The sequence below is a fragment of the Megascapheus bottae genome, chromosome 3 (assembly GCF_031878675.1).
Source record: "Megascapheus bottae isolate mThoBot1 chromosome 3, mThoBot2.hap1, whole genome shotgun sequence".
NCBI lineage: Eukaryota > Metazoa > Chordata > Mammalia > Rodentia > Geomyidae > Megascapheus > Megascapheus bottae.
The window spans coordinates 35624346-35649914 of record NC_143511.1 but is presented as its reverse complement, the minus strand read 5'-3'; the positions used below and the strand labels follow the sequence as shown (position 1 = coordinate 35649914).

General features: G+C 45.5%; 1 long non-coding RNA gene across 3 annotated transcripts; it reads right to left on the bottom strand.

Annotated features, from left to right (window-relative positions):
* Positions 1–1096: 1096 nt before the first annotated feature.
* LOC150065324 (uncharacterized) lies at positions 1097–25569 on the bottom strand. Of its 3 annotated transcripts, XR_016534946.1 has the most exons (5): positions 25479–25569; positions 22828–22979; positions 22108–22244; positions 20879–21180; positions 1097–1247 (listed from the first exon to the last, which is right to left on the bottom strand). It is a non-coding gene; the product is annotated as an uncharacterized LOC150065324 (long non-coding RNA). The 3 variants fall into 3 exon arrangements; XR_016534947.1 differs by lacking the exon at positions 1097–1247 and having other exon boundaries at positions 20203–21180; positions 22824–22979; XR_016534945.1 differs by lacking the exon at positions 1097–1247 and having other exon boundaries at positions 20203–21180.

Below are 25569 nucleotides of genomic sequence, written 5' to 3'. Positions count from 1 at the left end.
GGGAAATGTATTACTAGTGTCTCTCTCACTAGCTCTGCTGTGGAGAGACTCAGGATGTGTGTCAACATGGTAATAGTTGCACACAGTTCATGGCCTATTTGTCTAGGTCATGAGGGCTGCCTTTGCAGTAAAAACTAACTCCTCCCTTAGACCTGAAGATATCTAAGAGATGACTGGAACAAGACAACATATTGACTTGTCTATCTTCCAGTTTTATCTTTGTCCCTGTGGCCTTAACCCATTCTATAAAGACACCTAACAGATATCGTGGTCAATAATAGTAGCTCAGTAAACTTGTGAAAAAGCAAGCCACCTAATTCCTGAAATATCTCCACCTATGCCCAGAAAACACATGACAACTCCTCCTTTTATTAGCCTATTCTCTATTTGTAACTCACCAACTTGCTAGAGTGGAGAGGCTGATTTCTGGGAAGGGGATCACATGTGTGTGTTCCTTGGCCAGTCAGTAAATTTTGTTCGTGCTGATGTGGTGATGCATACCTATATTTCCAGCAACTTGAGAAGCTTGAAGCTGGAGAGAAGGTATGAACCTCAGGAAAATCGCTAAGATGGAATAGGAACAAAACCAGCAAGAACAATAAAAAAAGAAGACCTACAAACAGAAAAGGTATTAAGTTTATGGCTTAAGTGGTGCAGCACTTGTCCAGCAAGCGTAAGTCCCTAAGTTCAATCCTTTAAACCATTATCCATTCAAAAGTGCATTCCTCATTCTGCCTCTTGAGTCATTGGTTTTTATCAAGAACCTGGAGAATGTAAGGTTTTTCTTTGTTTTACTCCTGGAGTCTGCTACCATCTAACTGATCCAGTACAGGTTCTCTTCCTTCATGTTGTGTTGAAGGAGACATCCAAAAGCAGAAACCATACACTCCAATGCATACCTCTGTGACTTCAGTGTTGCAAATAAAGCCAGATGAGAGATGCCCAAACATTCAATGTGTCTACCAGAACAGATCAAATTAAAGATCCAAATAAAACTAAAATATGGAAATATGGAATAATAGGTAGCAATTAAAATCCATAAAATGTAAAAGATAAATGGAACAATCAATGAAATAAAACTTTTTTTGTGGTACTCTTCACTGTTTAGGCAGCTGACCTCTGAGGGTCAAGAGTCTAAGTCAGCTCTCACAGGAAAGTAGGTGAGCGTATTCTCTTCATTTAGTCTCCCCAAGAGCAAAAAGCAGAGGTGTGGCTCAAGTGGTGGAGCGCTTGCCTTGAGCCTAAAACTGAAAAAAATCCTGAAGGTAAAACATGTGTGGTCACAGCTCTCAAGTGGTGAACCAATTGCCTAGTACACATGAGGTATAGTGTTCAATCCCCAGGGCAACTGCACACACTAAATCTCTTCCTTTTCCTTTCTAGTCTGCCTCTTGGTTCATTATAATGAACGAGTCCAGCCTGTTTCCACCCATTCTCCTAACACTTAGTGCTGAAAATCCTAGAGAGGAAAAGCGCCAGGAGAAACTGGGTCCCCTCTGCTGAGAGGCCACCCACTTCCTGGTCACCTCTCATTGAGTTTCTGCTCTGCCCCTTCTCTTTCTCTTTCCAGTGGAATCACAGAGCCCTCTGTGCTTACTTCCCTCACTTCTGTTCCCAGACTCTCGGTCTCCAGGCAGGAGGCCAACTGCAATTTGACCATCTCCATCCATCACCTAGAAGTCTTCAGGACAAGATAATCAGCCATGGTCCATGGTGGAACCACCCTGACACAGATCAGAGGCCTATGAGAAGTCCCCCCACTCCATGACTGTGGGTTCAGAGACATGAGTCTCTCATGCTTTGTGGATACCCTTTAATTAGGACTTTGCAGACACCCACTCATTTATCTTTCCAAATACTTGGGGACAGCTAATGCAGCTGTCACCCTATCTTCCAAACTGGGCTCCAAATTGCCTGTTACCAGAGACTCCCCCATTGGCTGGCCAGTGGCCTAACCTTAAGATGTGTGGGCTGACTGATTTACAGTCAAAAACCTCAATTGTCTACTGAACTCTGGCCTCACCAGCCTTTAACAATGGCTGTCCTTGGCCTGCATTCAGGAGCTTTGATTTTAGTATTCTTACAGATTTAAACAATTTTCTCCAATGAAACGGCAGAGTCCAATGGCAGGTCCCATATGCTCAAGCTTTTGTTCTTACATTCTAAACCTTCTCTCTCTTCATCCCATCCTACCTCACAAATTGTTCTTTGTTGCCCCCTCTCCTCAAACTCTAAAACATTGCCCAAACCACCTCTATCTCCATCTAGTCTTTTGAACTTTCACTCTGCCACTGAGCCTCCTCCTTATCCACTCCACTCCATCCTTCTCCTCCCACTCCTTCTACCCCCACACCTGAGAACTTCCAGTCTCTACCTCCCAATCACCTTCTGCTCAGCTCCTCCCTCTACCTTGCTCCCCTCTCCCCTCCTCTCTTCCCTTCCATTCCTGCCCACCACTCCCTCTAAAATGTCTCATATGTTTCCCCTTCATGAGGTAGCAGGACAGGACAGACCCTCCTGAGTCCATGTTCCTTTCAGCCTAAACAAGATGGATTCTGTTAGACAAAGACTGAAGTCATTTTCAAGCACTCTGCTCCATTATAAAAAAGCAGTTTACCAGGATTATGAAATTGTACTCTCTCACCTGGCATGATATTCAGCATGTTCTTAGCTAGACCAGACAAGAAAGAATGCATTTTAGGGCCAGGAGCATGGCCTGGTAGTAGAGTGCTTGCCTAGCCCTGGGTACCACAAACACAGAAAAAGCTGGAAGTGCTGCTGTGGTTCAAGTGGCAGAGCGCTAGCCTTGAGCAAAAAGTGTCCAAGGACAGTGCATAGGCCCTGAGTTTAAGCCCCAGGACTGGGAAGAAAGAAAGGGGGGGGTAGAGGAGAAGGGAGAGAGGGAAGGAGGGAGCATTTTAAGGTCGGACAGGGCTCACACCTATTGGATAAACAAACAGATTGCCTGCTTTCCCTCTCCCCTCTAGAAAGAGGCTAATCTCACAACCAACTTCCCACTGGAATTATCAGAACAATGCCAGTGATTCTGAAAACCTTGAGTTCATGGTTACCTGTCTAGTGATGGGCATGCATCAAAACACCCACTTGAGAGTCAGTTATGAAAACCTTAAGGAAGTCATCCAAGACCCCCACGAAAGCCCTGACCTCTTCCTTAACCACTTCTCAGAGGCAATTAGTATATTAATGCTAATGCTGATTCCACAGAGGGCACCCCACTCCTTCATGTTCACTTTATGAGCCAGTGCATACCCAACAAAAGGAGAAAGTTACAGCCCCTGGAAAAGGGGCTTTCCACCCCCCAGAATGAGCTTTTACACTTGGCTTTGAACAGTATTAATGGCAGGGAGGAGAAAGTTAAAAAGGAGCAAGAACAGGAAAGACAGCAGAGAAAGAAGGACACTCAACAGCTAATGGCCACCTTCCAAAAGACCCAGGCCACCATCCCCAGGGCTGCTGGTCTCAGACCTTCCCTCTCAGCTGCAAGGGGGTGGGGACCAGCCTCCTGGGCCTCACTTTGGGTGCAGTAAATGGGACACAGGGCCAAGGAAAGTCTGAGTCTAAAGCCTCCTACCAAGGCCTGCCCTAGCTGTGGACAATGGGGACACAGGAAATGTGAGCATCCTGCGGCCGGCCTTGCTCTGGGTGGACCTCCTGGTCTCCATGCTTCCCTGCCACCTGGTCCCATGCCCTGATACAATGAGGAGGCTCAGGTTCCTGGCTCCAAGCTGAGCCTTCACTTGACTCTATAGAACTCTGGGGCAAAGGGGTGGTAGCAGGAGAAAATGTTTATCTTCTTCAGGACACTGGGATGTCACTATCACATCTAACTTCTTGGAGAGTTCCCTCCACTCCCTCAGATTCAAGCCCCTCCATACTCCCGCTGTTTCCTTCTTGCTTGGAAACTTAACTCTCAGTCATTCCTTTCTGATTATGCCTTAATGTCCTCTGCCTTTATTAGGAAAGGGTCTGCTTTCTAAACTTGTTTCCTTATACTTAACCCGCTAAAATGCACCACTATTTTCCTCCTCTAGATGAAACCAGACTCCGGTGAACCTCCCCCCCCCAGCCCCCTATCCTCCACCTTCCTTGCCTTCCTCCCTGGTGAAAATCACAGAGGTTCAAGGGCCAGGCCCAGTGCCCTACCACTCAAGTCTCCTTGAAGTGCAATCTCTGCCAGTGGTACCGAGTAGTGGAACATTTGAGACACAATGAATTAATGCATCCAGAGCATTAATGCTCTCCATCACCTGCTTGGACAGAGAAGTCTGACGTGGGTTAGACTATCCCCATGGGTCCTTTTCACTGCAGTGGACACACATATGGAAGAGGGGTGAGGGTTGGCAGGAGGAGTATGGAATCACCTGCATGCCACAACAGTGGCTGTGGAACAATCAGGGAGATGGCAGCACTCTCACAGGTAAATGCCTTACCTCTCTCTGACCAGAGATTTAGGGACTAAGGATGCACTTGGCATCAAGAATCCCATTCCAAGCAGCGCCTGGTGGCTCACACCTGTAATCCTAGCTACCCAGGAGACTGAGATATGAGGATCACAGTTCAAAGCCAGCGCCGGCACTGAAGTCCCTGAGACTGGTATCTCCAATTAATCACCAGAAAACCAGAAGTAGCACTGTGGTTCAAGGGGTAGCGCGGTAGCCTTGAGCTGAAGAGCTCAGGGACAGTGCCCAGGTCCAGAGTTCAAGCCCCATAACCCGGGGGGAGGGGGGAGTCGCCCCCCCAGGCCCGAGCGCGCCTGCGCACACCACACTGGCCATGCAGACGCCCCGTGGTGGGTCTCAGGGATCCAATGGAGCACCAGCTCCTGACCTTTGAGTCACCCATTTGGGACGACACCCAAATTCCCGGGACCAGAACTCCAGCCAAGTAGCAGAGGAGCAATCTCAAGGGGAGCATAGGCACAGACTCTCCCTAGACCTTCCGCGGTCCCCGGAAAATCCAGGGTCCCAGCTCCACCCTGGGCTAGGAAACTACAAATCTCCCGCCATCAGGCCTGAGGGCACAGTGCTGCCCAGGCAGCCCGAGCGCCTGCCCCGCCTGCCCGCCCACCCCTAGGCAGGACAGATTTCTACCTGCTTGCTCTGCACCAGCGATCTACTGGATCACAAGGAAATCAGAGGCTCCAACGAGGGACTGGATGCGGTACACGAAGGACACACAAGATCCCCCAAATAAACAGAAGAATTTTTTTTCTTTCTAATTATTTTTTAGTTCTACTTTTTCATTACTTTCCCTTTGTTTGCTCATTGTTTTTGTTCTTTTTTTTTTCCCCTTTCCTTTACTACTTCATCGCGGTTCTGCTCACTCCTGGAAACAAGGTCAACATAGCTTTCTCCTTCATTGTGTATATATTTAACTCAAGACTATTCTGCTGATTTCCCAGTCCCATATATTTCAATCTTAGCACTTTTAATTTTAGTATTACTTCTTAATAGTCACATACTTCTAAAGGTTTTCTAATTATTGGTTTCTTTATAATTTTTTCTATTTTCTTTCTTTCTTTCTTTCTTTCTTTCTTTCTTTCTTTCTTTCTTTCTTTCTTTCTTTCTTTCTTTCTTTCTTTCTTTTTTTTTTTTGCCAATCCTGGGGCTTTAACTCAGGATCTGAGCACTGTCCTTGGGCTTTCTCAAGGCTAGAGCTCTACCACTTGAGCCACAGCACCACTTCTGGATTTTTTCTAAGTACTGAGGAATCAAACCTCGGTCTTCATGCATGCTAGGCAAGCACACTACCACTAGGTCAAAGTCCTGGCCCACTATTATTATTATTCATTTTTTACCTTTTCCTGATATTAGGTGTTATCTTCCCTCTATTCCTTTCCTACCCTACATTCCATTTAGACTGATTGAAATCTCATAGGGATCAGGTTGGTTTTTGCCTTAAAACTGTGTTTGTGATTGGATCACAACACAACAAGTCAAGGAACCTCATCTCCCACTCAAAATAAACAGGAAACCGAGCAGTCAACAAAAAAGCCTAGAGAAGGGTCCTCAAAATGCTCTACATACGCTACTAGTAAACATGATAAATGAAAAGATTAAAAGCGTGAATAAGGCTATACATGAGGCTATTCAAAAAGTAATAGAAAAATTCATGGAAGCCACTAACAGAAAGCTGAGTGAATTCCAACAAAAGATCAATGAAAGAATAGCCACTCAACTAAAGGATTTGAGCCAGGCACAGTGGCTCATGTCTGTAATTCTAGCTACTCAAGAGGCTGAAATCCGAGGATGGTGGTTCAAAGTCAGAAAACCGTAAGTGGTGCTGTGGCTCAAGGGGTAGGGCAGTAGCCTTGAGCTAAAGAACTCAGGTCCAGAGTTCAAATCCCATGACCAACAAAAAACAAAGCAAAACAAAGGATTTAAGAGAGCACTCAAAACCAAATCAAGGAGGTAAAGAAATCCATGCAAGATATAAAATAAGAGACGCAAGCTATCAGAAATGACCAACTAGAAGGTAGAGAGATTAAAAAAAAAACAAGGTAGAGAGTACTGAGAACAGATGAGATGATGCAGAAGATGGAATCTTCAGAATTGAAGATAGTTTAGATTATATAAAGGAAGACCAGAAATAAATATTCAAAACAAGTCAAAGAAACATGACAGATCTCTTCAGGAGCTCCATGATACAGTTAGAAAACCTAATTTAAGGCTAACTGTATTGAAGAAGGCCCGGAGAAGGAAGCTAATTCAATAAGAAGTCCATTTTACAGAATCATCCCAGAGAACTTCCCAAATATCCAAAAGAACAGGTACATCCAGATCCATGAAGAACTCCAAAGAGACCAAACAGTAACAGGACATCCCACTGCCACATTATAATCTGTACAGGGTCAATGGAGACCAAGGAAAAGATCTTCAAAGCTGCCAGAGAGAAGAGAACAATCACATATAAAAGGAAACTAATTAGGATGACTACAGATTTCTCAGCAGAGACCATGCAAGCTAAAAGAGCCGGGAATGATATATGCCATGCTCTAAAGACAGATAACTACCAACCAAGAATACCAGCTAAGCTCTCATTCATAAGCTGAGTGAAGAATAAAAATCATCCACAGCAAGGAAAAATTGAAACAGTATATAACTGCCAGACTAGATTACAGAAAATTCTGTAAGATGTTCTATACATTGAAAACCAACATGATATAGACAGATAAATGCACCGAAACAGTGCTATGGGGTTCAGAGATCGGTAGGCAATGAGACCAATCAGAGCATGATCAAGGTGTCAAAACTTTATTGAGGGCCAGGAGTTTGGCCTGTTGTGTAGGTGCTTGCCTAGCATGCATGAAGACCCGTGTTCAATCCTTCGGTATCACATGCATAGCAAAGTTGGAAATGGTGCTGTGGCTCAAGTGGTAGAGCTCTAACCTTGAAGAAAGCCCAAGGACAGTGCTCAGGCCCTGAGTTCAAGTCCCAGGACTGACAAAAAACATTTATTGAGCAAGGGAAGTTCTGAAGTGCCTGGACTACATCCTAGCTTGGGATCTCAAAGTGTAGCCCTGAGCTTTAGCTGGGATGGGTTTATAAAGGAAAAAACTACACATAGATTGCCAGGCAAATTCTGTTTAAGCAAAAAGCCATGACAGAAGCAAAATTTTGCAGTTAGCCTTGTAATTTTGTGTAACATAAACATATTTTTCTCAGGGCATCCTGATCTTGGTTATCTTAGTGTAGCTAGAAGGCCAGATTACATAGAATGTTTTCTTTCCTTGAATCATCTCAGACAGCCTTCAGGCCCTTCTTGCCTTGTTGTTGAAACCATTAATTTCTCAATTTTTACTAATATGGATTAACTATTTGTAATAAACCTTTATGTTAGAGTTGGTCAGAGGTAAGAATGGCTTTTACTCTTCTACAACCAGGTAGTTTATAGCAAGAATTGAAAAGATATAGTCCCTAACAAAATGGAATAGAAATAGCAAGAAAAGACCTTCTATCCAAAAAAAGCCCAGGACCTGATAGATTCATAGCAAATTCTATAAAGCCTTCAAAGCAGAACTCACACCAACATTCCTCAAATTCTTCTACCAAATTCATTTCATAAAGCCAACATAACTCTCATCCCCAATCAGACAGGGACTCATCAAAGAAAGAGAACTATAGACCCATTTCTTTGATGAACATTGATGCAAAACTTCTCAACAATATCCTGGCCAATTGACTTCAATAACTCATCAAAAAAAATCATTCACCAGCTGGGCACCAATGGCTCATGCCTGTAATCCTAGCTACTTGGGAGGCTGAGATCTGAGGCTTGTAGTTCAAAGCCAGCTGGGGCAAAAAAGTCTGTGAGGCACTTATCTCCAATTAACTACCAGAAAACTGGAAGTAGTGCTGTGGCTCAAATGGTAGAGTGCTAACCTTGAGCTGAAGAGCTCAGGGGCAGCACCCAGGCCCAGAGTTCAAGCCCCACAACTGACCAAAAAAGAAAAATCATACACAAGGCCATGAGGGTAGCCTAGTGGTAGAGTGCTCACCTAGCATGGATTTGATTCCTTGGTACCACATACTCAGAAAAAACAGAAGTGGCATGGTGGCTCAAGTGGAAGAGCACTAGCCTTGAACAAAAAGTGTCTAAGGACAGCGCCCAGGCCCTGAGTTCAAGCCCCAGGACTGGCAAAAAACAAAACAACAAAAATGCACCACCATCAAACAGGATTCATCACAGGGATGCAAAGTTGGTTCAGTGTACTGAAGTCAATATAATTCATCACATGATCAGGAGCAAGGACAAGAAACATATGGTCATTTCAATTGATACAGTAAAAGCATTTGATAAAATCCAACAATTGATAAAAACTCTGGAGAAACTAGGAATCCATGGAGCATTCCTCAGTATAATAAAGGGTGTGTATGACAAACATACAGCTAGCATTATACTTAAATGTGAAAAGTTAAAGCCATCCCCGCTAAAATCAGGAAGGAGACAAGGATGTCTGCTCTCTCCACTTTTCCTCAATATAGTATTAGAATTCCTAGCTAGAGCCAGCTGCAGTGGCTCACGCCTGTAATTTTAGCTACTAGGAAGCTGAGATCTGAGGATCTCGGTTCAAAGCCAGCCCAGGCACTAAAGAATGAGAAACTCTTTATTTCCAATTAATCACTAGAAAATGGGAAGTGGCACTGTGGCTCAAGGGTAGGGCAGTAGCTTTGAGCTGAAGAGCTCAGGGGCAGCACCCAGGCCCAGAGTTCAAGCCTCCCTCCCCCCCAAAAAAAGAATTCCTAGAGCAATAAGGCAAACATAAAGGGGATCCAAATAGGGAAAGATGAAGTAATATTATTATGTTTCTTATTGAAAGAACCCTATAGACTCCACTCCTAAGTTACTCAAACTGATATAAAACAGAAAAGACAGCCTCTTCAACAAATGGTGCTGGCAGAACTGGTTAAATACCTGTCGAAAACTTAAGCTGGATCCTTACTTGTTACCCTGCACTAGAATCAACTCCGAGCAGATCAAAGACCTTGAGGTAAAAGCAGATACCCTCACATTTTTACAGGAAGGAATAGGAGATACCCTAGGACTCCTAAGCACAGGTTGAAACTTTGTTGTTGGTGGTGGTCATGGGACTTGAACTCTGGGCTTGGGTGCTGTCCTTGAGCTCTTCAGTTCAAGGCTAGTGCTCTACCACTTGAGCCATAGTGCTACTTCTGGTTTTCTGGTAGTTAATCGGAGATGAAAACCTCACGGACTTTTATGCCCAGGCTGGCTTGGAATCGTAATCCTTAGATCTAAGCCTCCTGAGTAGCTAGGATTACAGGTGTGAGCCACCAGCACCTGACCAGGTGTTTTTTGTTTTGTTTTTTGCCAGTCCTGGGGCTTGAACTCAGGGCCTAGGCACTGTCCTTGGACACTTTTTGCTCAAGCCTAGAGCTCTGCCACTTGGGTCACAGCACCACCTCTAGCTTTTTCCATGTATGTGATACCAAGGAATGGAACACAGGGCTTTATGCATGCTAGGCAAGCACTCTACCACTAGACTATGCTCCAAGCCTGAAACTTTCTTGATATAGCCCAGAAACACAACAGATCAAAGGGAACAAAGGCTGGACAAATGGGACTGCATTAAACTGCATAGCTTGTGTATGGCAAAAGACATGCATGTTAAATAAAAAGCCCACAGAGTAGGAGATCTTCACTAGCCGTACAACAGACAAGGGCCTCATATCTAAAATATACCTACAACTCAAAAAATTGAATCTCTCCAAAACAAATCTTCAAAGAAACAACCATTCCATTCAAAGGTTGGCTAAAGACTTAAAGAGAGACTTCTCTGAAGAGGAAATAAGAATGGCCAATAGACACATAAAGAAATGCTTGATGTTTCTTGCCATAAAAGAAAGGCAATTCAAAACTAGAATAGCATTGTCAAGAATTCTAATAACAACAGATGCTGGCAGGGATGTGGCTACTACACTGTTGGTGGGAGTGTAAACTTGTACAATCACTCTGGAAAAGCAGTATGGAGGTTCCTCAGAAGATAAAACTTAGAGCTCCCATATGACCCACCAATCCCATTCCCGGGAATCTGCTCAAATGTCCAGAAACAAGTCATACTAAACCTACCAGCACAAGCATGCTCACTGCAGCAGTATTTATTATAGCTAAGATGTGGAACCAATCCAGATGCCCCTCAGTAGATGAATGGATTAAGAAGATGTGGTGGTCCAGACAGGTGTGGTGATTCACACCTGTAATCCTAGCTTCTCTGGAGGCTGAGAGCTGAGGACTGCAGTTCAAAACCAGCCCCGGCATGAAAGTCCATGAGACATATCTCCAATTAACCACTAGAAAACCGGAAGATGTGGTGTATATACACAACAAAATTCTATGCTGCCATCAGAAAGGATGACATTGCCCAATTGTAAGGAAATGGAAAGACTTGACAATATGAAGTAAACAAGATTCAAAGGAGCATAGGCTCCATGGTTTCCCTAATTTGTCGTCTGCTTCTAGGATTTTCCTGGCAGAGGAGCACAGTACTGCATATAGCCATATAGCATGAGGCTAAGCGAAATGCACTCCAGGATAGGGAAACAAGAGATTTATCCTTGTGGTGGCTGTTTTTAATGAACTATGTGAAGTTACTTATTTTTTAGTTTTTTAATTGGAAATAAGAGTCTCACAGACTTTTATACCCAGGCTGGCTTTGAACATGATCCTCAGGTCTCAGTCTTCTGAGTATCTAGGATTACGGGCACGAGCCACTGGCACCCAGCTTTTTCTTTTCTTTTCTTCTTCCTTCCTTCCTTCCTTCCTTCCTTTCTTCCTTCCTTCCTTCCTTCCTTCCTTCCTTCCTTCCTTCCTTCCTTCCTTTCTTCCTTCCTTTCTTGCTGTTTTTTTTTGTTTTTGTTTTTCCCTTTGGGGTTTATCTCCTGTTGTTGTTGTATCTGACTTTGGTACCTGGTGGACAGTGTATACATTTATTTGTTTATTTGAATCAGGGGAGGGAAGGGGAGAAGCGAGTAATAGAGGCAAAGGACGAAGGGTGAACCAGTTTCACAGAGATATTCAAAGGACAATATGTTAGAAATGAACTTCACAACCTGGGAGGGGGAAGGGATAGCGGGAGAAAAACATGGGAAGGGGTAACAATGTTCAAGAAATGTAATGTACTATCTTATGTGCCTGTAACCCTCTACACATCACCCTGACAATAATTTAAAAAAAAAAGAGCTGTAGACAGGATCAGGGTCTCCACATGGGCCTTTTCTATCCTCATGTCATGTGAGGGGATGTTTGAAGGCCTTTGTCCAGCAATGGGCACTACAGTCCTTTGCAATGAGTAGGGATACCCAGAATCCTTGGCTGAGATCTACCTGTCTACCTTTCTGACAAGCCAATGACATCCAAGTCCCTAAATGAGACATAGTCTGCCTCCTATATGAGAAGGACTACACTGCTCCTCAATCCACAAATCGCTATAGCAATTGTAGGCCATGACCATTCCCCGCCACCGTCTTGAACACTTGGGTTATTGTAGGGACTGTAGGTCTGTGGAGGAAAGGCATGCACTGGAGAGATGGGAAGGGGTGGGTTAGGGGAAGAGTGTGGAGAGGAGTCTTGAGAGAATATCGGCTGCTCAGGGAGCTCTGTTTTCTTCTCAGAGTCAAGGTGAAGATCTAGACCATCAGCGTGGAACCATCACCCCTCATACCCTAGAACTTCCGGGACCCAAAGGCCTGAGGTCATTCTACTCTTGGGAAGGAACCTCTGTGTTCTCTCAACATGGCATGGATGTTTTGTTGTCTGCTTAGGAAATCTAATGAAGCAGCTGGCTCAACCAGGCTCATTCCATACCCACCCTGCATAGTGTGAAACAACCTCAGCCACATGACACAGTGGACTCTCCTAGTCACAGCCATAGACAACACAACCAGAGGGCCCCTTCAGCCAGTCCTCAGAAAAGCCCATGTGTCCCATTAGATCAATAGCTTCCCTGGATAGAAGTGGGATAGCAAGGAACATGGATCCAAGGGAAGAGAGTTTCAGGCAAGAGGAATCAGGTTGGACATCTATCACATATGATGCACGCCATCAAGAATAACAGCGCATTATAGCCCATTTCACTTGGCTCCCTGAGAGATGCTGATTCCCTGGTTGAGGGGAGGGAGAGAAGGGATCAGCCAAAGGTGCACTCAGACAGGAATTTGACCCTAATTCTACTCCTGGACCAGGAGTTTGCATCCCGCTCACACTGTCTCTATCACATACCCCTGGTTGACTCCCATCTACCCAACAGATGCTTTAGCTCTTTTCATTTTTCTTTTTTTTGCCTGGGGCTTGAACTCAGGGCCTGATCACTGTCCCTGAGCTTCTCTGTGCTCAAGGTTAGAACTCTACCACTTGAGCCACAGCACCACTTCCAGCCTTTTCTGTTTATGTGGTACTGAGGAATCAAATCCAGGGTGTCATATAGGCTAGGCAAGCACTCTACCACTAAGCCATATTCCCAGCCAGTGCTTTAGCTCTTGAAGTATTCCTTAGTCCTTTATGGCATGGGGGCTAAGGACACAGGACAGGATGGGTGGGAGCCAGGTCCTGTGGAGAAGAACTTAGCTCCATTGCCAGCTGGGAGTCACAGACTGCTGGTCCCCACACTTTGACAGCAAGGGATGTCATTCTCTCAATTAGGGGCCTCTGCTCAGGTATTTCCAGCATGTGGAGGCCCAGCGAAGGGTGTTTCAGCCTCTGTCTAAAGCTTGGAGCTGGGCATGGGATGAAAGGCTGCAGCTCTCATGACAGGATGGTGGGTAGACAGTCAGACATGGGTAGAACACCTGCTGCCTCCAACACTGAGCCAAGGGTTTCTCTTACAGATCCCAAAGGGGCAGCAGTAAGTTGAGTGGTGGGGTCAGTACATCCAGTGTGTTCTAAAGGCAGAAAGTCTGCCCAGCTTTCAGATAAAGACTAAAGATTTTATGGATACCTCAGGTGTGTGTGTGTGTGTGTGTGTGTGTGTGTGTGTGTGTGCACATGCATGCACATGCGTGTGTGTTACTGGGGCTTGAAGTCAGGCCTTAGCTTTTTTGCTTAAGACTGGTACTCTACTACTTGAGCCACACCTCCACTTCTATTTTTTTGGTGGTTAATTGGAGACATGAGTCTCATACTTTCCTAGCTTTGAACTGTGATCCTCAGATGGCTGAGTAACTAGGATTATATAGATGTGAGCTATATGAACCATATTCCCAAGTGCCAGGTGGACAACCCAATCTGTTGTGTATCTGCATCTGTATTTACTCGGAAGCCCATCTTAATGTAGGTCAGGCTTCAATCTACAGAATGTCCCCCCAGTTTCCCCACCTGCCCAGGGTGAGGAAAATTCCGTGGACAGTCATGCTCAAATCCCCTGCAGGATATGGATGGCTGACCCTCCCCAGGGGCTGACTCAGGTGAGTGGCTGAGCTCACAGGGCCAGAGGCTCCCCACAGCATCTACCTGGTATCTCCAACCGGGCTGCAGGTCCAGCTTACGTGGAATACCTGAACCCTCTGGAAACTTTGAGGGCTCTTTCTCGTGGCTGTCCTGTGATGTGTCCTCAGGCCCCAGTGTCCTGCTGGTAAAACAGACTCCACAACAGTAAACATGCTTGGTGGTACTCAGAGCATTGGAGCTTTATTCAGCAGTAATGGTGGGCATGAGTTGAACAACAGTGCGAATGGGATTCAGAACACAAGGTCACAGCACACAGCCCAACCCCCGTCACCTTGCACGTCCATCAGATGCAGGCTGCTGTGCACACCTAGCCTAACCTGCATCTGCCTCTGTACCTGCTCTCCCTTTTTCTCTGTCTATCCTGGTCACTCGGGTGGAGGGTAAGAGCCAGGGCCGCCTGCACCTGCTTCTTTCTTCTCCAGCTGCTGGGTGAGGCATCCCACACCAGCGCACTCAACCCATGTTCTTAGTGGACACGGAGCTTCTGCACTTTAATAAGATGAATTTACAAAGCACACTTGTGCTTGGCCATAAAATGGGATTAGGAAGCTGCAGAGGCAAAGCGTAATGGGAGAAGCTGGGCCAAGGTGCTGTCCGGGCCAGAGTGGGTGGGGCCAAATTTCACCTGAGGTGCAGTTCAAGTTCATCCCAGTAATGGCAACTACAGTTCCAGAGCAATTCTGGGAAGCCTGTGTGACATGTATCTCTTTCTCAGTGCATGCCTGTCTATGTATATGACATTTCGCTGTTATCCTGAACCGTCTGCAATCTCCTTCCTAGTTCTTTAGTATAAATAAGCCTGTGAGAAAGGTAAGATTAATGAAGTGGGAGGTGTCTATCTAATGCTACAGAGGGACAAATACACCATCAAGGCTGGGCATCTGGAGAATAGGCCATGCCTCCGCTCCCCATGTTCTTCCAGGGAACCCGCCCTTCTTCACCTCTCCATCCTGACAGAGGATGTCAAGCACCATCTTGCCTAGCTAGCATCCTCACTGAGCCTACTGAAGCTCATGGCCGTGAGTAGGAATGGGAGAAAAACGCTTGGCAGCTCATTCTTCCAGGATTGACAGAAAACTCCCTCTCCAGGGATCCAACCCCATGGCTTACACATTCCATGATTAGAAAGATGTTTTTAATATCTTCTGTAGCACGGCCCCAAAATTTTGTAAGGTCACTTTCAGATGAAATGCAGAAGAAATTCTGCTCCTCTTTTGGTAAGCATCTCACAGACAACTGGGGTCCTGAATTTGCTCCAGTCGGTTTTAACTTTACAAAATGCCATCCTTTTCCATATTGAAAAGGATCCAATAAAAGCTTGTGAGCTTTTCCTCCCAACATAAAGTGTATTTCAGAGTTTCACGTCAGGGTTATCACCTCACCTTATTTATTCAGTAACAACAACAAATAACAATTCTAGATCATAACAAATTAAAGGTGATTCTAAGAGGTTACGTTTATGTCTATAATACCTACTTTAAAAAATCAAATTGGAGGGGCCAGAAGTTTGGCCTAGTGGTGGAGTGCTTGCTTAGCATGCACTAAGACCCAGGTTCAATTCCTCAGTACCACATACATAGAAAAAAGCCGGAAGTGGTGCTGTTGCTCAAGTGGTGGAGCTCTAGCCTTGAGAAAGCGCAAGGATAGTTCTCAGGCCCTGAGTTCAAGGCCCAGGACTCACAAAATAAAAATCAGATTGGAAGAAGGGAGCATAGCCTAGTGGTAGAGTGCTCACCTAACATACACAAAGCCCTGAGTTCGATTCCTCAGTACCACATACTCAGAAAAAGCTGGAAGTAGTGCTGTAGCTTAAGTGGCAGAGGGCTGGCCTTGAACAAAAAGTGTCCAAGGACAGTGCCTAGGCCCTGAGTTCAAGTCCCAGGACTGGAAAAAAAATCAGACTGGGGAGGGGAAGCCAGTGGCTCATGCCTGTAATTCTAGCTACTCAGGATCATGGTCCAAAACCAGCCCAGAGCCGGGCACGGTGGCTCACGCCTGTAATCCTAACTAGGAGGCTGAGCTCTGAGGATCGTGGTTCAAAGACAGCCCGAGCACTAAAGAATGAGAGACTCTTATCTCTAATTAATCACTAAGAATAACAGGAAGTGGGGCTGTTGCTCAAGGGGTAGGGGGTAGCCTTGAGCTGAAGAGCTCAGGGACAGTGCCCAGGCCCAGTGGTAGCCTTGAGCTGAAGAGCTCAGGGACAGTGCCCAGGCCCAGATTTCAAACCCCATGACCCACACACTCACACTCAGCCCAGGCAGAAAAATTCATGAGACACTTTTCTCTAATTAGTTACCAAAAAAGTCAGAAATGGAGCTGTGGTGGATCAGTAGACTGTAGACTTGAGAAAGAGAGGCCCTGAGTTCAAGCCCTAGGACCAGCACACACACACACACACACACACACACACACACACACACACACACACACACACACACACACACACACACACACACACCAGACTGGGGGCACGTACTTGTCTGAACACTTGCAAGCCATAAAGCCCTAAGTTCAAACTATTGTCCCATAGAAGAAGACCTAAAAGCTGGGTGTGGTGGCTCATATCTGTAATCCTAGCTACTCAGGGGGCTGAGATCTGAGGTTCAAGGTTCAAAGCCAGCCCGGGCACAAAAGGACTTTAGACTCTTATCTCCAATTAAACTCTAGAAAACAGGAAATGGGGCATGGCTCAGGGGGCAGGGCGGTAGCCTTGAGCTGAAGAGCTAAGGGACAGTGCCCAGGCCGAGTTTAAGCCCATGACCCACAAAAAGAAGCAGAAGCAGGAGGAGGAGGAGAGGAGGGGGAGGAGGAGGAGGAGGAGGAGGAGGAGGAGGAGGAGGAGGAGGAGAAGGAGAAGGAGGAGAAGGAGAAGGAGAAGGAGAAGGAGGAGAAGGAGAAGGAGAAGGAGAAGGAGGAGAAGGAGAAGGAGGAGAAGAAGGAGAAGGAGAAGGAGAAGAAGAAGAAGAAGAAGAAGAAGAAGAAGAAGAAGAAGAAGAAGACGAAGAAGAAGAAGAAGAAGAAGAAGAAGAAGAAGAAGAGGAGGAGGAGGAGGAGGAGGAGGAAGAAGAAGACCTAATAAATTACCTAATGACTCATCTAAGTATCTTAGAAAACAAGGACAAACCAATTCTCAAAGCAGAAGGAAAAGAATAGTAAAGATCAGAATTGAAATTAATGAAGGGGCCGGGAGTTTGGCCTAGTGGTTAAAGTGCTTGCCTAGCATGCATGAAGACCTGGGTTCAATTCCTCGGTACCACATACATAGAAAAAAAGCCAGAAGTGGTGCTGAGGCTCAAGTGGTAGAGCTCTAGCCTTGAGAAAGTCCAAGGACAGTGCTCAGGCCCTGAGCTCAAGCCCAGGACTGACAAAAAAAAAAAAGAAATTAATGAAATAGAAAATATAAAAACAATACAAAGGATATTGTGTGGCTAAATTAACAAAAGGATGATGCAATTAATAAAATGAGAGAATAAAATGATATTATAGGCTCTGAGAATTTGGCCTAGTGGTATAATGCTTGCCTAGCATGCACAAAGACCAGGGTTTGATTCCTCAGTGCCACATACACAAAAAAAGGTGAAAATGGTGCTGTGGCTCAAGTGGTAGAGTGCTAGCCTTGAGAAAGCCCAAGGACAGTGCTTAGCCCTGAGTTCAAGCCCGAGGACTGGCAAAAATAAAAAGCAGGTATTATAAAGACCACTGAAGCTGGGTGTCAGTGGCTCACTCCTGTAATCCTAGCTACTTGGGAGGCTGAGATCTGAGGATCATAGTTCAAAGCCCGCTCAAATCAAGAAAGTCCATGCAATTCTTATCTATGATTAGCAAAAAGAAAAAAAAAACCTGAAGTGGATCTATGGCTCAAATGGTAGAGAGTTCATCTTGAGCAAAAATGTTCAGAGACAGTGCCTAGGCCCTGAGTTCAACCCCAGGACTGAAAAAAAGAAAAGAATACCACTGAAATCAGGTCGCTCGCTCCTCAGGGTACTTAAAAAATACTTAAACTGCAATGAATTGCAAAATCTAGAAGAAATGTATAAATTTGTAGACATATATGACTTACCAGTGTTAAACCAGGAAGGGTTTTTTTCTTTAGAAAATGAAACAGAACAATGATGCAGCAGTACTGGATATGGACTACCAAGCAGAGGAATATATTATTGTGCCAAACTTAAAAAAAAAAGAATACCAATGCTCTGTAAACTGTTCCCTAAAATTCAGAGGACAGGAACATTTCTAAACTCCTCCTATAAAGAAAATATTATCCTGATATCAAAAACACATAAGGACATGCTGAAAGAGAAAGAAAAGTAGGCTAATTTCCTCAAATGCATATGCCAGAACCCTCAATAAAAATAGAGGGAAACAAAAGAAATAAAGGGATATAAATAGAAAATAAAGAGGGCACACATCACTCCCATGCTTATAAGATTGTGATTCTATGACTGAAAGACGCTCAAGACTCCAGAAACTAAAGAAGCACTTTCAGAAAGTAGAACTTTGGCTCAAGTGGTAGAGCACCAGCCTTGGGCCAAAAAAACTAAGGGATAGCACCCCAGGCCCTGAGTTAAAGGGCTCCACCAGTATAGGCTACATTATAGAAAGTGACACATGGATGATTCAACCTGGAAGAGGGAGCAGCGTCTGTGGAGAGGCGTGGAGAGTGAGTAGTAACACCGGTCACCCCACGGAGGTGGACGCAGCTGGCCTGACCCAGGACAGAATGCATTGGGCTGAGGTGGCACCAACTTAATGATTCTAGCTTGGCCTGACCACACTGAGTTCAGGTAGAAGAGAATGGCTAGAGTTGAGGTTCGCTATATGTAGCCACCAAATGAAAGGATGTGTACAATGGTCATGGTTTTTCTGTTTTGAAATATTGAGACTAAACAGAAAGGGGCTGCTTGCCAGCCAGTGAGGGGCCTTCAAAGGGGTCACTGTATCTTAGGAACCTGGAAGAAAAGGAAACAAGTATTCTGCTAGTCCGTTGGTGGGTCAAAAGTCCTCTCTACAGCCAGGAGCCTGTGTCCTAGATGAATACCTAGTTTAAGGGGGAGGAGGCAGCATCTCCCAGGGGACGGAAGTGACCCGTCCCATCCAATTGGTTGGAAGGAGAGGGTGGGGAAGGGGGACAACCTGCATAGTGGTTGTTGGCCAGCATTCCACTTTCAAATCTACTTATTAACAGTAACTGACCCAGTGGGCTAGTTCACTCTTGTAATCTGAGACCAGCAGGGTCATGGTCTATGGCAATCTAAGAGACTCAATCTCAACCACTAATAAGTCAGACATGGCGGGGCACACCTTTCATCTCAGGTACTTGAACAGCATGGGCAGGACAATTCTGGTTTAAGGTGACCTTGAGCAAAAAGAAAAAGGGGTGGGGGCAGAACTCACCTGAAAAATAACTAAAGCAAAATGCCCCAGAGGTGTATGTAGCTCAAGTGGCAGTAGTAATAGAGTGCCCGCTTAACAAAAGTGAGGGCTTCAGTGTAAAACACAGTAATACCAACATAATAAGTAGGAGGAAGTTCAGAACACCTGTGGAAAAGAAGACGACATTCCCTAATCGTAGCCTGGTTGCTGCAGCAGGTGCTGGGCTCCCAGGAGGCTAAGCTAGTGTGCCTCTTCTGGTCTGAGCATCCGCCCACCATTTTGCCCACCTGAGCTGCAGCCCTATCATCTGAACTTGAACACCTGACTCTGAGTCTCAGAAGCCCCTTCCTTGGAGCTCTGGATTCTGGACATGCCTGAAATGACCACTCACACAAATGCTAGATTCCACCCCCCCACCGCCCTTGCTGCTGATGGCTCGGCCCTGAGAGCTGTGACTCTCCGCTGTTGGTGGAAAATTTTTTGCACTACGGTCCTGCCTTCTCACTCCAATGCCAAAAAAAAGAGCTTTGGCAGTGTGAATCAAGTGGTATAGCACCTGTCTAGAAAGTGGGAGGCCCTGACTTACAAACCTCAGTACTACTAAAAGAGAACATAAAAGAATAACAAATGGTTTTGAGAGGGACACAGGTAACTAAGAAGGTGACCGTTTTCAGGAAGGTTCGGGCACTGGATCAAGCCATTGTGAAGCTGACTGCTTGAGAGGAGGCCAGAGGTCCTCTGTCCAAGACCACTGGTCTCTCTGGACAGTCCTAAGTTTAGGTGCTTCAAAAGGTTTGATCTAATGAGCAAGTGAATGAATATGGAAATGAATGAATGGATGAGTGAATGAATAAATGAAAGCCTACAAGCTGGGCTGTCACCAGGAACCGCTTCCCCTTTTTGCATTAGTTGTCCACTGTTCTTCAACCTTTCAGACTCTGCTGTTTGAGGACAGCAATTTTCTCCTTCAGTCTATCTCCCTGAGATACCCTTCTGACATCTTTTGGCCCTTGGAGTCTCAGTTTCTCTCTGTAGCCGGGTCTGACATGCCACCCTCACAGCCATGCTAAGTTAAAAGAACTGCCGTAAGTGGGGCATGGGCCCTGGGCCCGGACCTTAGTCATTGTTGGATGTTGTGGAGCCTGGGATCCAGTGTTTGGATCCAGCAAGAGTTTGCCTTTATGGGAATGAGGAAGGCAGACAGTGAGTGAGCAGCCTCAGGGAGAAAAGAAATACGGCACTATGGCGAGGGGGGGGGACAGTGCCCAGCTGTGCCTCTCCAGCTCTGCCCACCATTGCAATCCAGCCCTCTCCCACACACAATCCAACCACATCCTCTCCTGCTGCCTTTGAGGCCTCTGAAAGTAAATGGCCAGAGGGGGTCTGACACAGAGGTCTTGCTGGCACCTGGGAGCTGCATGCTCCATCTGGCTAGCTTGTCTCGGGCCAAGCAGACCAGTCTCCCTAGTGACAAGAAGTGATGTCACAGGTCTGCCCCACCCCTTTGAGGAGGACCAATTACCTTCCCAATAAACATGCAGAGTAGTACAAAATAAACTCAGGTGGAGTGTCCCAGAAATGTCCATCTCTGGCTTTTCCCCTGGGTAGGGCAGAAGGGTTTCTCAAGTCCAGGTAACGTCGACAGCCTCAGCTTGGCTCAGCTCACCTCTGCACTGGAAGACTTGAGAGGCTGGCAGGTTTGCCAGTGTACTGGACAAGAATTGTACATGGAGGATCTAGAGAGTCTCATCTACACCATCAGCTGCAGGGAGGCCTCGGACACGCTGGGCACACTGCAGTGTGAATTTCATGTTTGCCTTCCTCCTGCGGGTGTTTGAGGACATTTTTAACAAAACCCACACATTGGGGAGTCAGGAACTTCAGAGCACAAGGTTCTTTCATTCATCACTAAAATGCAGAGACACATATAATTGTCTCTGTGACTTAAAAATAAACAAAAGGGACATTGTTCTTGACTACAGTCAATGATTCCTCCTGTCTGAAACTCATTTCCTTTGACCTACAACTTATCCCTCCCAATCAATCTCTTCCCCCTTCCAGCCTCTGGATAGCATTGTACTTCTCTTTATTATTATTATTATTTTTTGCCAGTCCTGGGGCTTGAACTCAGGGCCTGGGCACTGTCCCTGGGCTTTTCTAAGGCGAGCACTCTACCACTTGAGCCATAGCACCACTTCTGGCCTTTTCTGTGTTTGTGGTCCTGCGGAATTAAACCCAGGGTTTTGTGTATGCTAAGCACACACTCTACCCCTAGGCCACACCCTCAGCCCTACTTTACTATCTTGAAGTAGCTCTACAAAGGAGCTGCCATTAAGCAAAATAGTTTATGAATACACTGTACCTTGAACAATGTCACCTCTTTAGACACTCTCAACCCACCTCCTTCTCTCATTTTTCTTGATTTTGTAGGATAATGCATTGAATTCTTGACTGCACTCTCCCTCACTTCTCTTCTTTCTACCCTCCTCCCTTTGACCCCACCCCACCAAATTTTAAGTACCAGCTTCCTGGTGTTTATTTTGAATAAAATAATTTAGCCATTTCATGGCATATGGAGAGATCTAAACTTGGCTTTGCAAACCATACTCTCTCTCTCTCTCTCTCTGTCTATACATATATATATATAAGTATATATATAACATATATATATATATATATATATATATTCAGTCCCTTAATGACAGCCAAGAGAAAATAAACTGCAGAAACAGAACTGCCTACCATACCAACCTGCTTTTGTCACTCTGGCCATTAATCCACCCCTGGGCTTAGAGGTCATCAGGTAGACTGTGCCTTAGCTGCAGGGGCTCCAGATCCAGCTAAGAAAAGAGCTCTCTCACCGACAGTCTGGGGCCAGGAGCAACGTGCTGCCAACAATATTAGGATATTGAGTGTTTGTCTACCTGTAAAATAGAAACTTGGGGGCCGGGAGTTTGGTCTAGTGATAAGAGTGCTTTTCTAGCATGCATGAAGACCCAGGTTTGATTCCCTGGTACCACAGACACAGGGGGGAAAAAAAAGCTGGAAGTGGTGTTGTGGTTCAAGTGGTAGGGCTCTAATCTTGAGAAAGCCTAAGGACAGTGAGTTCAAGGCTCTGAGTTCAAGGCCCAGGACTGGCAAAAAACAAACAAACAAAAAACAAAACTCAGGCCAAAGTCAACCCTCAGATTGTGGCTGCAGGATATTCTCCTGCTTCACATCTCAGTCCCACCCCCCCCCCACACACACCCCACATGGCTATACTGCAGGTAAACTATTCAGGCCTGGACGAACCTGCCCCCAGGAGGTAGCACTCCGTGTGGTGACTTTAACAATCACTCAGCCCAATGTCTTCCAACACAATTTGGATCATCTCAGTTATTTCAGTGACATAAAATAACCTCTTGATATCTGGGTAGTGTAAGGATTTCAACATTGCCTCACAGGAGATGAAGGTATGCTCTCACTTGCTCAGGATTTCATACACCACCTCATTGTCGTTCAGTCTACCGTGGGCCATTTTCTCTTTCCTTTAGTCTACAGGACCCTGTAGTGTTTTTTGAGTTCTTCCTCAGTAGACAAGGTTCTGGTTTGTCACCATAAGAATATGTCATCACCACCACCTAACAGCACCAGAAAAATTGAAAATTAAAAGTGGTTAGAAAAGGGACATATGTAACTCGAAGTATCTACCTGAAAAAAATATCAAAGGGGCTGAGAGTGTGGCCTAGTGGTAGAGTACTTGCCTAGCATGCATGAAGCCCTGGGTTCAAGTCCTCAGTCCACATACATAGAAAAAGCCAGGCATGGTGCTATGATAAGAGTGCTAGCCTTGAGAAAGCCCAAGGACAGTACTCAGGCCTTGAGTTCAAGCCCCAGGACTGGCAAAAAAATTATATATATATATATATATATGTATATATAATGATCTACCCCAAGGTCTTAGAAAAACAAAAACAAAAAAACAAACCCTAAAGGAGGAAAAAAATAATTTAAAAAATCTCCACTAGGAGGCACTGGTGGTTCACACCTGTAATCCTAGCTACTCATGAGGCTGAGAGCTGAGGACTGAGGTACAAAGCCAGCCCAGGCATGAAAGTCAGTAAGACTCATGGTCAATGAGACAGCAAAAAGCTGAAAGAGGAGGTGTGGCTTAAGTGGTAGACCACCACCAACCTTAAGTGAAAAAGCTAAGCAAGAATGAGAATGTGAAGCCCTGAATTCAAGCCCTAGTACTGGCATACACACACACACACACACACACACACACACACACACACACACACACACACACACACACACACACACACAGGTTTGTCATCTATTCTTTCTACTCAGATAAAGTCCCAGTTCTCAGAAACAGAAAATAAAGCGAGCTTCTCTTAATGAATTCCTATCACTTTTTTTCTTTGTGTGTGTATATGTGGGTCGTGGGGCTTGAACTGTGGGCCTGGGTGCTGGCCCTGAGTTCTTCAGCTCAAGACTACCGCCCTACCCTTGAGCCACAGCCCCACTATCTGTTTTCTAGAGACTAATTAGAGCTAAGAGTCTCACAGCTTTGTAGTGCCTTGCCTGGTCTGACTTTGAACCGCTATCCTCAGATCTCAGCCTCTTGAATAACTAGGATTACAGGCTTAAGCCACCATGCCCAGCTTCCTGTCACTTTTGAAAGCTATCATTCCTTTTTCTGTTGATTTCCAGTCCTGGGGCTTGAACTCAGGGTCTAAGCACTGTCCTTGGGATTTCTCAAGGCTAGGGCTCTACCACTTGAGCCACAGCTTTTTCTAAATTGTGGTACAGAAGAATCAAACCTGGGTCTTTGTGCATGCTAGGCAAGTTCTCTACCACTAGGCCAAACTCTCGGCCTCTGGTGATTTTTTTTTTCCCCATCTGGCTATGGAAGTTTTCCACTTACTAGTTTCATGGCTTTGCTTATAACTTTTGGAATAGCTCATTAACTTTTGTACTAAGATGTAACTTTGTACACATCTTTGTGACATTGTCTTAATTTTGGCAGTATTGGGGTTTAAATTCAGGGCTTTACCCTTGGCGAGCAAGTGCAATATTACTTGAGCCACGACACAATTGTGTTGTCACACACATTCTTTTGTGTGCTTTTTTCATGATTTTTTCTCTCATCCTGGCCGAGAGCCATGATCCTCCTACTCATCCTTCCATGTAGCTGGGTTTACAGAGGTGCACAACTCTACTTACCTAGTTTGTTGAGGTTTCGCTTTTTTCTCTAGGTTGTCTTCAATGTTGACTCTCCCAGTCTCTGCCTTCAGCATAGCTGGCATTCCAGGCATGTACCACCACATCTGACTCGCCTTTGTCTAGATGTGATCAGTGTTTTTCAGTCTATTCACTATTCCTTCTCCATTTTTCTCTCCAAAGTGAATTTGTTGAAATTCTAACCCCCAGTAGTTGACCCCTCTGTGCCTCAGTTTCTTCATTTGACAAATGGGACTGTCATTCTGGTACGTGCCTCAATAAAGGCTCAAATGCTACCGCTCATAAGGGCCACTCATATTTTCGGTTTACTGGCCCCATGTTCAACATGACAACAAATGCCAGCTGAGAAGGGTTCAGGGATGAATGTCTCCCTTCTCCATCCAGTGTGTCTACATGTGTCTTTCCCGTTGCCACCTCTAGATCTTTCATCCCTCTTTCTGACCCAGCTCCTCCTCCTGTTCTGCTGGCGAGTCCCAGTTGTTTCCTTATCTGCATTCGGGGAAACTTGGGTGAGGTGGCCTCGCCTCCCACAAGGACATTTCTCAAATCCTCCAACATTAGAGCCCTGTGGGCACACGTGCTGGGAGTCCTGTACTTCATTGAGTGACCAGGATGCCCTGTGACCAGGGCCTAAATCCATGCTGCTGGAGGAACAGGCTGACCTTGGCTGGCTACTGGAATGAAACCCAAGGCAAAGTGGCTCAAACCACCAAACAATGTGGGGAGAATCAATAAAAACTAAGTTTGCTGGACATGGCTATTTGAGAGCCGGGACAAGTGGTAAAGCACTAGCCTAATAAGCTCAAGGTGTACAGTTTCATCTCCGATGCTGCAATTTAAAAAAAAAAGACTTAGGAATCTAATGGCAACTGTGCCAGGCATGGCTGTACCTGAGTGTTAGATGATGGTACCAGAGGTTACCTTCCTGGCCTCATGGCTCTGCTTACTGCCCTCTGTGCTGGGCTCTGCCTCTCAAGTTAC